This window comes from Periplaneta americana, chromosome 3 (assembly GCF_040183065.1).
Source record: "Periplaneta americana isolate PAMFEO1 chromosome 3, P.americana_PAMFEO1_priV1, whole genome shotgun sequence".
Taxonomy (NCBI): Eukaryota; Metazoa; Arthropoda; class Insecta; order Blattodea; family Blattidae; genus Periplaneta; species Periplaneta americana.
This window is the reverse complement of record NC_091119.1, coordinates 37,734,756-37,749,181: the sequence shown is the minus strand read 5'-3', so window position 1 is coordinate 37,749,181 and position 14,426 is coordinate 37,734,756. Positions and strand designations below refer to the sequence as shown.

Sequence of the window (14,426 nt, the reverse complement as noted above, 5' to 3'; positions counted from 1 at the left end):
TAGAATTGCAGCTTTTAAGGAGAAATTGCTGTTGTGGATACCTCAAATGCAAAAGGGCGAAATATATCATTTCCCATCCTTATCTAAGCCCATAGAATTTTGAACAATGAAAATTTCGAAATGTACGCATGTATTCTATCCAGTCTATTAGAGGAATTTACATCAATGTTCCACGATTTAGATTGCCTGGAAATGGATTTGCGTATTTTTGCTACATGTTCTGATTCCAACTGATTATTGATAACGTCCCCCACTTCATTATAGTGTGATTTGATTGACCTGCGATGTGATCGAGAGATGCGAGCGAAATATGATTCAAGGTCGAGTCTTATGCAGTTTTATGACGGATTCCCAAGAGGACGCTTTCCCAATCTGCATAAGCTGTGTGAGAAAGTTTTGTGTTTATTTGGCTCCACTTATAGATGTGAACAGTTATTTTCTATTACGAAATTAAACAAATCTCAAACAAGAAATGATGGGGTTTTAACGGCAGTTCTTCGCATAGCTTGTGCTAATACAGTTTCTCCAAATCTTGAGAAATTAAGTAATATGAATTAATGTGCAACAGACATGTTTTGTTTTGTGTTTAAGGAAGTGTTTAATTACTTTGTGTTCTTATTTAGTTTGGTAGAATAACATTTTCTTTTGAAACATACAGTACGTACTGCAACTTTAATAAACCGGTTTCTGTGCACTCTATAAGCACACTTCTCTCGCAGTACACCGTGTAAGCACAGAGTGCATAATTCTGCCCAACCCTGGAATAGAGAAACCGACACAATTTTCAAATGAGGACAATGGCCCAGAGGGTTGTTGTGCTAGATGATGTGATATGATGATTTATTGTTGTATTCGAATGCCTCTTATCGAAAGAACTGAGGTTCGATGTATAGCAACACAATCACGAAGCTCTCTCAATACGTAGGGAATATGCATCCAATGACATTTGAACTTTAGTTGCTAGCCATTAGGATCGCTACTGTCGCCTCATCATAGGCAATGCGAAATAGTATTGGCACTGTCTATTGTTCCTAGTACTCTCAGTTGCTATCCGCTTGGAGCGCTGTATCGCGAGAAATGCAAAAAATCACCTCAGCTTCGTGATTGTATGATATTAGACTGTGGTGAAAATTAATTGTGAATGCTCACATTTAAATACATTTATTTTAACAATATTTCCGTTCTCGTTGTCTTTTCCGTTCCCGGTTTATTGTGGACCAGTCTTTGACGGTCTGGCAGGTCAATGGATATTATACAGTAAATACTGATGCTACGCTGAGGATCATGTAGCGTACTGTACAGTAGTAACAAAAAAACCGGACCGACCCTTGTAGCTGATTTCAGAGCCTTGTTCACTCCAGAGCACGATAGACTGGTAACTAAGACTTACGTGGTTCGAATCCTGCCTGGGAAGGAAACTTTTTTTTTTGTTCCTTATTCAAATTTATTCCCAATATTTTTCGATTGCAGCGATATTTTACTACTTAATTAACTTATTATTCCCAGAACATGAATTTTACCAGCAATCGAAAAGTATTGGGAATAAATTTGAATAAGGAACACAGAAAAGTTCTCTTCCCAGACAGGATTCGAACCACGAAAGTCTTAGTTACCAGTCTATCGTGCTCTGAAGTGAACAAGGCTCTGAAATCAGCTACAAGGGGGTCGGTTCGGTTTTTTCTGCCACTACTGTACATCAGTAAACCATTACATTTAATTCCAGAGCTAAAGAATTTGCTAGTGAGGAGACTATTATTTTAATTGTAAATTTTGTAATGTGCGAATAGATTGGGAGGAACGAGACACAGTATCTCAGCATTGTTTAAAAAATAAAGAGCATGTGTGTCTTAAAGAAAAAGTGTAGCTCCTAAAAGATAAGCATCAATGAAACCTTTATCATTATTTTGACGTCTAATATGTAATACAGCGTTATTTTTTCACCTAAAATCTCTTCCAATTTATACGAAATTATTGTCATAATCTTAAAACTAATTAGCGATAAAACGCGAAATATAGGTAATATTTTTATCGCGGTTTTTTTTTTTTCGAAATTAATGCGAAATTCTGTGGTCTGTAATAATTTGTTTCCAAACCCTATGTGCTCAGAAAGAATATTACGTACAAAGTTATTTCCACTTTTCGTTGCGGATTTTGTAAGATCAAAATCCCTCGGTTCTTCAACCAGGCCACGTAGCTAAGAGTAGTGAAGAGTGCCTCATTGTTCCTAGATTAACATTCGTTACGCGTGAGTGAATCGATGGAGCAATCGGATTTGGTAAATACACAACGTTAGGAATTATTATAGTTTACATATATGAAGATTTATGCAATAGAATAATATTACAATACAAGGTTGGGAAGTTCTTTTTATAAAATTGCTCTGCTCGTTTTTCAATTTCTGAGGTTTTATAATGCACTTCACAAACTTGTGTTGGACAACATCTTTTGCACGATCATATTTTTAAAATTGCAAATATATATTTTTCATAATCCATGTTGAATCTTTCGTACGGTACACTAATTTTAACACTTGAATATAAATAATTGATTAAATGGCGATCTTACTCGTGTTAATTATGTAAGCATGTGTGGCTTACGAAAACAAAAACACACACAAGATCGCATCCTCATTCAGAAAACAGAAATACAACATAGCATACAGAACAGAAAACACACTACAAAGACATCTCAACACACAAATAAATACAACCACGCAGGCGTATACAAACTCACATGCAATAGCTGCGACAGTTTCTACATTGGATAGACAGGCAGATCATTCCAAACTCGATACAAAGAACACATTAAAGCAATAACCAGAGGACACAATACATATACATATGCCGAACACATAACTAATGCTAACCACACATACAATAACATAAATACAGACATGGAAATCCTACACATACAACCCAAAAACTCAACACACTAGAACAATATGAAATATACAGACACACTAAAACACACCCTAATAAAATTCTCAACACACAGATCAATTTCAGAACACACACACTATTTGACACAACTCTTCATCACACGAACGCACCCACACAACAGGCAGCGAATGAGATAGCGCCAAGATCTAGTAGGCTCTGGCCACACATGCTTACATAATTAACACAAGTAAGATCGCCATGTAATCAATTATTTTTCATAACTTAATCAAAATTTCAAATTATAAAAGTTTTTTTTCTTCGAAAACCGCCCTTCTGGAAACAAAATATTATTAGACTTTCTTGTTATATTCAGAAATAAATGTGCTTTGTGACATAAGATTTACAGTGTATATGATGGAGTTCTATAAACCAATATACATTGAATTACATATAAAACTAAATACAAATATTAAACACAGAATACTTAATAAATTTTACAGGAGAAACAGTTCGTCCAAAGGGTGGATTCGGGAAGAGTACCTAAAACGCTCATTGCATTTTCGCGTTGAGTAGCAATACTTAAGCGTTGATGCAAATAAGTAGTGCAACGGCGATCACCAGTAATGGAGATCAAAATTTAGCCGATTTGAGATACCAAAACTTTAGCGTCATGACTCATTTTTTATTGAAAATTTAGAGCAATATTATTCCAAAGCCTTAGCAAAACTGCACAGTAATGGTAACTAAGTAACAATAAATGCACTGTAATGAGTCTATTTCAGTATAGTTTTATGTTATGAAATAGTAATATGCGTTACAAGAGCGGTATGTTGAAGTTTTTATGTTCGAGGAAAAGTTTGAAAAAGCGAAACGTAGTTGAGCTTTTTTAATTTCCGAGAATTGAAAGAAAACATACCGCTCGTGTATCATACATTATTTTGTGCGAAGATCGTTTATTACATACCTGAAAGAGGAATTTCTATTTAGTTGCAATGAAATCTCCATCTTGGTTTCTGTTCAATGATGGCAAATTTGCAAAACAAAAATATCTATCTTCAACATTGTTGCTTTGTTTTTTGTGTTTACTATACTCCAACAGGCCGTGATATACGTCTGTCTTTTTTTCCCCCAGTCTATAAATGCGAACTTAAAACAAACGGCTTCCTTAATGTTACCGGTACATGCATCACGAATGCAGTAACTTTAGTGAAGTTGTAGAGTTTACTTAATTTCTGCAATATTTAAAAACAATAATTAACTGCAATTTAGGTGAAATTGCAGTGGTAAGTTTCCAATTTATAATTATTACTATATTGAACGTCTCTAAAAATAATATGTTAAAAGCCTAAAGCAGTAAAATCAATATGTCACTTAAGCGGTAAGAAGAGGGAAATTGTTATGTGTGTTCGGTTGGGAATACTGAATGTGGAATTTTAGACTTACCGCGGATTGGTTTTGTGCGGAAACCAAGCAAATACGCAAGATCTCGCACAAAATGGTTTTCCTAGCAACAAGTTTGTGTGAGAATTGTAACTTTCAAGGCCTAACAACAATATCTGTAAGGACAACAAAAAAACATGATTGTGCAAAAATAGTAATAGGCCTATGCGTTACAAGAGCGGTATGTTGATGTTTTCATGTTCGAGGAAAAGATCGAAAAAGCGAAACGTAGTTGAGCTTTTTTAATTTCCGAGTACATGAAAACAAACATACCGCTCGTGTATCGTACATTATTTTGTGCGAAGATCGTTTATTACATACCTGAAAGACGAATTTCTAATTAGTTGCAATGAAATCTCCATCTTGGTTTCTGTTCAATGACGGCAACTTTTAAAAACTAAAATATCTATCTTCAACATTGTTGCTAGAAAATGTTTTCTGTGTTTACTGTATTCCAGCAGGCCGTGATATACGTCTGTCTTTTTTTTCCCCCCAGTCTATAAATGCGAACTTAAAACAAACGGTAAGGTTATGTAATGATTTATTTTTCATTTTAATATTTTAACAATATTATTTATATAACATATTGCAGTAATAACATCGGCATCTGGAATCTTGTTGATTTTTTCACGGCTTCCTTAATGTTATTTGCATTACAAATGCAGTAACTTTTGTCATGTTGTAGAGTGTACTTAATTTTTGCAAATATTTAAAAACAATAATTAACAGTGCAATTTAGGTGAAATTGCAGTGGTAAGTTTCCAATTTGTAATTATTACTATGTTAAACGTCTCTAAAAATAATAGCCTATGTTAAAAGCCTAAAGCAGTAAAATGAATGTCGCGCTTGAGCGGTAAGAAGAGGGAAATTGTTATGTGTGTTACGTTGGGAATACTGAATGTGGTATTTCACACCTACCGCGTATTGGTTTTGTGCGGAAAGCAAGCAAATACGCACGATCTCGCACAAAATTAATTACGCATACCTACTTAAATCGCACAAGGTATAAAATTAAATCTAATGCCTTTGGGATTATAAACAATATCTTTCGTGTGCAATCCATAAAATGAAAGTTAATCTTCTTCTGTGGGTATTTATATAGATATGTATTTGGAATAATTAGTAGTAGTAGTATTTATTTAGTAGTATTTATTTATTTAACCTGGTAGAGATAAGGCCGTCAGGCCTTCTCTGCCCCTCTACCAGGAGATTCCAACAACAATATCAACAATAAAATTACAATTAGTATTAAATTTACAATTACAATTACAAATAATATTACAGTTAGTATTAAATTTACAATTACAATAAAATCAAAGTACGAAAAGATTACCTGAATAATTAAAGCTAGATAATTTATCATAGAGAAACAAAGAATATTTTATATTTACTGAATTACAAATTAAATGTAGAATAACAAAATTGTATAGTGATGAAATTACTGAATATTGAAATATTTTGTGATAGATTAAAGAAAATATTTACAAGTAATCAATTACTGACCAAGTGCCTAGTAAGTTTTCGTTTGAATTCAATTTTATTTCGACAGTCCCTTATGCTAGCAGGTAGCGAATTCCAGAGTCTTGGCAGGGCTATTGTGAAAGAAGATGAGTATGAGGAGGTGCGATGGGATGGAATAATAAAAATAATCTACGAACAGTAATATAATTTGCAGCATAATATGGGAACTGAATAGTTGCGAAACCCAAGAAACCTATTACGAAAAAGTTTTTTTTTTTATTTATTTGTTTAACAATTGCCACATTTATAATCTGTCTACAAGAGACAATAAGTAAATATTATAAAAGAATATGACATGAGTGGAGATGTTATCCCATGACAACATTCCAAAAGAAAAATAACATTTCAAATAGCTGTAGTAAAAATGAATGGAAGGTCAAGAGCATTGGTCCATTTAATTCTTCTTATTGTTTGACTATTATCCAGCAAATTTAATGCATGATGATTGGGATGTTGATAATCACGAAAAAGTATGTGTTAATTTAACTCTGCGATGAACTGATGACTGTGGTTTAGATCATCGGTCTGGGGTTCGAGTCGCGCTAAAGCCTGGGAAATTGCCTTCCAAAGTTTATAGTGGCAACTTGTGTCGGACAAAGGGTTGTTCTCGGAATTCTCTTGTTTCCATATTTGTAGGCATTATCATTCTAGCCGATCTTCATTTCATTCTCATCTTCATAACATTTCTCCGATCACTATTTGGTGCCGTTGGGTGGGGAAATCAATTAGTGCACTGTTAGCAATTTTAAATAAAGAGTGGTTCGTATGTGTTCATCTGTTTAATTCATTGTCATGAATGGCCTTTTCAGCTCGTCTAGGAATATGTGAGAGTGCCTGCGGGATACTGAGCGTACCTTAGCATAGTCTGCGTCTAGCCGGGATTAAGCCACGTCACTCAGACGGTACTCGTATTGTAGCAACATATGTATGAGTGTACACGGACACCGACACGAGTTGACTAGGACCGTGCTGAACTTTTACGATAACAGAATACAAATGATAATTTGGATATTATTTATATGGCTAAAGAACGATAACAGAATACAAATGATACGGTAACTTGAATATCATTTATATCTCTAACGAACAGTAACAAAATCAATTTATAATTTAAATATTATGTATAACACTAAATAACGATAACAGAATATAAATGATAACTTGAATATTATTTATATTGCTAAAGAACGATAACAGAATAAAGTGATAGCTTGAATATTACTGTGACTGAAGCCGGATGGTCTATGGCGAGTCCTTGGCATCAACCCCTTTGATTTGATTACCCCCCTTTGATTTGATTACCTGGTTGGGGCTTTCCGAGGTTTTCCCCAACCAAAAGGCAAATGCCAGGTAATATTTTGGCGAATCCTCGGACCTCACCTCATCTCACTACATCTCGCCAAAATATTGTAAAAAATTGCACAAAATTGTAAAAATTGTAGAAAATTACTCAATTGTAAAACTAAAATAAATTGTAAAAATTGTAATTATAATATTATAAAATTTTTGACTTGTTCCACATCTTAAAGCTTCATTGTTCATGTAAGATCTATGGAATAAAATAAATGAATGAATGAATGAATGAATGAATGAATGAACTATTTATGACGCTAAAGAACGATAAGAGAGCATAAATGATAACTTGATATCATTAAAGAACGATAACAGAATATAAATTATAATTCAGTATTATTTATAAATCTAAAGAATGATAACAGAATATAAATGATAACTTTAATATTATTTATATCGCTAAAAAACGATAACTGAATACAAATGGTAACTCGAATATTATTAATTTATACTTGTCGCTAATGAACGATAACAAAATAAAATGATAAATTGAATATTATTTATATCGCTAAAGAACGATAACAAAATACAAATGATAATTTCAATATTATTTATAGCGCTAAAGAACGATAACAGAATGTAAATGATAACTTGAATATTATTTATGTCGCTGAAAACGATAACAAAATATAAACGATAACTTGAATATTATTTATATCGCTAAGGAATGATAACAGAATACAAATAATAACTTGAATATTATTTATATCGCTAAAGAACGATAACAGAATACAAATGATAACTTGAATATTATTTATATCGCTAACGAACAATAAAAAAATAAAATGATAACTTGAACAAGATTCGAACTCACAATCTTCGACTCATTAAGCGAGCTCTCTACTACTGTTCTACGCGACGCAGATATCGAATAACTCCATAGTTCCGAAACTGCTTCTACAAGTGCATTGCATCATGTAACATCCTCGTGATCCGAAGTGAACTTGGAAAATATTCGCTGTTCACGAGTTTGGCCAGGTTTTTTTATAGCTATACAATACAAAATTACTCTTTCCTTACCTTTTTAACACTATATCTAAGTGACTACGTTCAGTTAGAAAACTTCAATAATGTAAAATTAAATTATGCTGCCACAACACGTGTAAGTCGTGCAGACATTTGCGTAACTCACCGGTAGGCCTACACTAAAAGTATAGATTCCATAGAAAAATTAATTTAACTTCATTTTATCACAATTTCCGTAGCGGCTAGGGTTGGAATAATTTTACAGAGGAATTAAGCTTCAAGATTTTAGTCGTATATAGTTTTTGGGGACATATGGTGTGTGGCATTTCATTTTATACTACAGTATAGTGCTCGTATAGTATATTCACTACCGCCGAGTGCAGTTCGGTGGCTCCTTTGAACGCCCACTTAACCGATTTATGACTTCCTACACAAACACCTTGACCATCCTACCCCTCCTCCAATGCCCATGCTCACAGTTGCCACATTCAATAATTCTCGTGCTAACTGACGGGATTCTTGGAAAAGATGTGGCAACTCTCCCTCCACGTGGATATGAACAGAACCTGTCAATTTTTTTTAAACGTGGGTTGTGATTGGCTAGTCTAGTAACAGGCGAAGACAAGATTTCCGTCACAATAAGGAAGACATTTATGACAACCAATTAGTAGAACGTCTGTCGACAAAGTCCTTTCTGTGAATCTGTACTCCATGATATAAAATTAACTACAACCAAAATTTTCAGAGTCCGTATAGGCCAGTTTCTATCTGTTGCTTTTCCAATTCACTGCGGGCTAAAGCAGGGAGATGCACTATCACCTTTACTTTTTAACTTCGCTCTAGAATATATGCAATTAGGAAAGTTCAGGATAACACAGAGGGTTTGGAATTGAACGGGTTACATCAGCTTCTTGTCTATGCAGATGATGATGAATATATTAGGAGAAAATCCACAAACTATTAGGGAAAACGCGGAAATTCTACTTGAAGCAAGTAAAGCGATAGGGTTGAAAGTAATTCCCGAAAAGACTAAGTATATTATTATATCTCGTGACCAGAATATTGTACGAAATGGAACTATAAAAATTGGAGATTTATCCTTCGAAGAGGTGGAAAAATTCAAATATCTTGGAGCAACAGTAACAAATATAAATGACACTCGGGATGAAATTAAACGCAGAATAAATATGGGAAATGTCTGTTATTATTCGGTTGAGAAGCTTGTGTTATCTAGTCTACTATCAAAAAATCTGAAAGTTAGAATTTATAAAACAGTTATATTACCGGTTGTTCTGTATGGCTGTAAAACTTGGACTCTCACTTTGAGAGAGGAACAGAGATTGAGGGTTTTTGAGAATAAGGTTCTTAGGAAAGTATTTGGGGCTAAGCGGGATGAAGTTACAGGAGAATGGAGAAAGTTACACAACGCAGAGCAGCACGCATTGTATTCTTCACTTGACATAATTAGGAACATTAAATCCAGAAGTTTGAGATGGGCAGGGCTTGTAGCACGTATGGGCGAATCCAGAAATGTATATAGAGTGTTAGTTGGGAGGCCGGAGGGAAAAAGACCTCTAGGGAGGCCGAGACGTAGATGGGAAGATAATATTAAAATGGATTTGAGGGAGGTGGGATATGATGATGGAGAATGGATTAATATTGCTCAGGATAGGGAGCGATGACGGGCTTATGTGAGGGCGGCAATGAACCTCCTGGTTCCTTAAAAGCTAGTAAGTAAGTAACAACCGAAATTTTTCCCAACCACGTGTCGACTATGTCGGTGTTACATCACTGGGATGCACGTAGCCCATTCTTGCAATGACAGTACCAGATCTAATGGATTTTGCTCTGATTTGTTAGGTGTGTTCTTCCTTATGATTGCCTTTAATAACCTTGGCCTTGATTTGATACCGTCCTTGCTTTGGGTTTCTTTGCTTCTCTTGTGAAATGAAGGATGAAGGCCTTACAGGGAAGGGCGAGAGAGCGTGACCTTCAAAACAGGAATCGTTACAAAGTCTAGGTTAATCGGGCAGTCAGCTCTTTAAGTTTTCAATACTTCGGTTTTCTTCTCCACATGCTCTGTCAACTGCCAACTATTGTTCTCAACACCGAAATCTTACAACACTCCGCATATGAGATCATCTTTATTCATTTACGTTCTGTAGGTTCCCCTCTTCCGTCCCCACCATTTCACTCCGTGTAGGAAGTTCAGATCTTCCCATTCTTACCTGCTATCCAGAATACTGTAGTAGGGGAATAGAGAGAGAGAGAACAGTGGAGGGGCTGTATCTACACATTGCCTTTTCCTCTTCCTTCTCATAACTTGTTAACTTGCTAATGTTCGCTTTTGACAGTTGTCTTTGTTTTGGTTTAGTTATTCCGCAAGACATGTTGCTGGTCTGGCTAGTGAGTGAAGTTATCCTCTTTTCCAAGAACATCAATATATTTGAGACAACGTGAGTAGTGGCATTGTTCATATTGGAAATGTATTTTTTTTATTAGAATACTTTCAACGCATGAAACTATATTTCTTTGTAATGCAGCATCTGTGAATTAAGATAGTCATAATCAGAGACTAGGCATTATGAATCATTAAAATAGGCAGGCAAAAAGGCTTCATAAATAGCTAAAATAGGCAGGCAAAAAGGCATTAGAAATAGCTAAAATAGGCAATTACAAAAACCTTGCACTAGACCTACAAGTCCATACCTGTGGAGTAACGGTTAGCGCGTCTGGCCGCGAAACCAGGTGGCCCGGGTTCGATTCTCGGTAGGGGCAAGTTACCTGGTTGAGGTTTTTTCCGGGGTTTTCCCTCAACCCAATATGAGCAAATGCTGGGTAACTTTCGGTGCTGGACCCTGGACTCATTTCACGGGCATTATTACCTTCATCTCACTCAGACGCTAAATAACCTAAGCTGTTGATAAAGCGTCGTAAAATAACCTACTAAAAAAATAGACCCACAACCTTGCACTTTCCACAAAGTGATTTCGGCAGCAAGAAAAGCTTTACACAAGTCGAATGCAAATTGAGATTTTCGACTCGATGTTGCAATTACTGTTGGAAGCAAAGAAACCTTCTTCCCAGTAGCCTTGGAAAGTGCATTTTTGTGTTTGGTTGTTCTGATATGTTGCGATATGAAATATTTCTTTTCGTAGTTCACTGACTGCTCACATATTTTGCATGTAAGTACTTTACCGTCAGTACAAAATACGTCGGATCCAAAAGTATTAACGTAACTTTGCAATTTACTGCGTAAAGGAACACTGAATTTCGGCATCTTGCTGCTAGCTAAAACAACGTAGCAATGAAAACTGAAAGAAAAGTAACCGTTAAAAATAACGCTAGACCCGCACTCATTGTTGCCTTGTCAAATAAACACAAGCGATAATTAAAACGCTTACTGTTATACATTTTTGCATGGCAGCACTCATTGTTGCAAAGAGAATATGAACTGACCGAAAGACAATAATATACATTCGGTGAAGTCACTTTCATTGTAGCGGTTATAGAAATAAATTAAAATATACCTTTAGGCAATTTTTGATAATAATTTAATAAATAATAGACAAATAATCAAAGGCAAAAAAAGCATTTATTTGTAAATTAGGCATTTATATTAAAAAAGGCAGAAAAGGGCAACATAAAACTGTGACGTTTCAATCACAAAGGTATAATTCAGAATGTCTTCGGAAATAAGCTCCGAAAGGAACGGTAAATCCTAGTGAATAACCCTGTATAGTGAATACACTGCAGTTCAAATCCACAGTGTTTCAAATGTTCCTCGGATAGCAAATGCTATGTTGAAGGATGCCTCTTTTGTTCAGCTCCCTGGCCAGTTCTTTTCGTATTCGTCTTTGAAGGTTAGAATAATATTCAGCATTCCAAGAACTTTCATTTCTCTGAAAAGACTAGACAGTTTCAAGGCACCACTTCACCATTTTCCACTTCTGATCAGCATTCAATGCTTAAGGAATCCAATTAACATACCCGTGTTCAGTTTCGAATGAGAGCTTCCGGCACTTGTTTTTATGTTCACGTCATAGATTTGTTTACCGAGCCTAACCGAGACCGTAGAATGTAACTGAATCGATCATTGTTAAAAGGCACAAAGTCAGTTTTTGACAAAACGTGCATTTTGATGGATTTTCTAAGTTTTTTTTATGGATTTAATAGGGGATGAAACAAACCAATTATACTTTCTACCTTAGTATTATCATGGTGAACACAACTTTAAAATTATTAAGATTAATAGAACAGTTTTCTTCGATTATTATCAGAATACGGAAAGAAATGACTTAGTGCCTTTTAACAACGACCAATTCAACGAATAACTCTGTGATACAGTTTTAATGATTTAATTATTTGCGGTACTTCAATGTTTGAGTTTCGTGCTTAGTATATTAATTTTTAAATTAAGTCCGTTTTTAAAAAGATGTATTATTTTCACGTGAAAAAGAAAATATTGATATTATTTGTTAACAATTCTGAAGTTTCGTCGAAGAAGTTGCTATAATTGGAGAATATGATCCCAAAACGCGTTAAGTCCATTTTTATGAGAGGACTTGGCTAGTTTTACCGGTATACGAACTGAGCGAGTTTTTCCAAGTGACATAACAAAATAACACAAATTTTTAGACAAGTATTGGCGTTGTTTTGGAAGAAAATAAGCTTAAAATTTAATGATAGAGGTCTCAAACATAATCATAAATATATAAATAATAAAAATGGCCAAATGGACTGATCGGGTTTTGGGGTCACACTCCTCTTCAATTGTATCCAATTGGCCAAAAATTCGTTCACGCAATGATCGTCATAACGATACTGCTGTTCAACTAAAACTCCCTTGCGGAAGTAAGTTTCAAGAATAAATTTGTAATGCTCTGTTGTAACATTCGTTTCACTCGTAAGAAATATTAAAAACAATTAAATGAAGTTTGGGTGTAATGCGCACCCTGTACAACGATTCTGTCGATATAATTGATCTACACAACTGCCTTCATATGGGTGAATGAAGAAAAATCAGGTACCCGCCATTAGTACAAAAATAATAACATGGATGATATTTATTTCTTGTTACGATGATGATTACAAAGTGAACAATAGCCAATCTGAACAACAGACATGGCTTGCAACGTTTATCTATACCTTGAAGATTAAAGTCGCTCCTTGATGGTGACCTCATACATAGAAACAAGAACCATAAGTCCCATTAAAAATTGAATACGAGGTATATACCCCTAATAATGCAGCTACAGATTTGGGAACGTCTGTCAACAATAGGAAATGATAGGACAAAGGACTGGAAATATTGTTGCTTATGAAATCCATAGCCATCTGTAGTGAGATAAAATTTATTAACTTCCTCCCCCGTCGTACGTAAGAAATAAATTTTATTTTCTCATAAATTTGACAATTTGTCATTCAATGTTTCTGTCATATTTGGGTCTCTTTTAAAATCCAATTCTTTATTCTATATTGGATATTGCAGTTTTAATCGACCTAGAAATATAATTTTAGTTGATCGAATTTTATATTTTCTTCTGTTCATCCACGTTTCGCTGCAGCATAGAAAATCTGATATTGTCGTGACATGATGAAGCTTCATTATTGTTTCGTAACGTGTCTTTCGTCAGTGTTTGTTAATGTATTGCCAGGAAAGTTGTGATGCGTCTTTTTGTTTCCTGCCTCATGTTATATCAGTAAAATTATGAACATTTTTTTTACATGCAACATGAGTTGCTAAAAAGTCAGATGGCAGAGAACTTTTGAAATGCTGGAACTTTGTTAAAAATTGTTTACATAAAACTTAGCACTTGATTACCAAATAATGGGATTTATTTACATGAAAAAGCTATTTATGTAACATGACCAGCTATCTTTTTATTCACTCATTAAAGTTTCCTCAATTAAAACAGATTACGGGGTGCACATTTCATTTATTGTATTCAATAAATCTTACATTAGCAGTGAAGTTTTAAGATGTGGAACAAGTCAAAATTTTATAAAATTACAATTACAAATTTTTGGCGAGATGAGATGAGGCCGAGAATTCACCAACAGGTTACCTGACAATTGCCTTATGGTTGGGGAAAACCTCGGAAAGAACCTAGCCAGGTAATCAGACCAAACGAGGATGAGGTGAGGTGAGGCCGAGGACTCGCCATAGACCACTCGGCATCCTCCCCACGGCTGGGAAAAATCTCGGAAGAAACCAACCAATCAGACCAAACGGAGGATCCAACTCAAGTCCGAGCACAGCTCCAG

At 34.9% G+C, this 14,426-nt stretch overlaps 1 protein-coding gene across 1 annotated transcript in view; it reads left to right on the top strand.

Moving 5' to 3' along the window:
* Window positions 1–10,515: 10,515 nt before the first annotated feature.
* LOC138695934 (phospholipid-transporting ATPase IF-like) overlaps window positions 10,516–14,426 on the top strand; it is a 344,160-nt gene continuing 340,249 nt past the window's right edge. The window contains exon 1 of the mRNA XM_069820330.1: window positions 10,516–10,615. The gene's annotated coding sequence lies outside the window, so the exon portion shown is untranslated. The remainder of the gene's footprint in view (window positions 10,616–14,426) is intronic.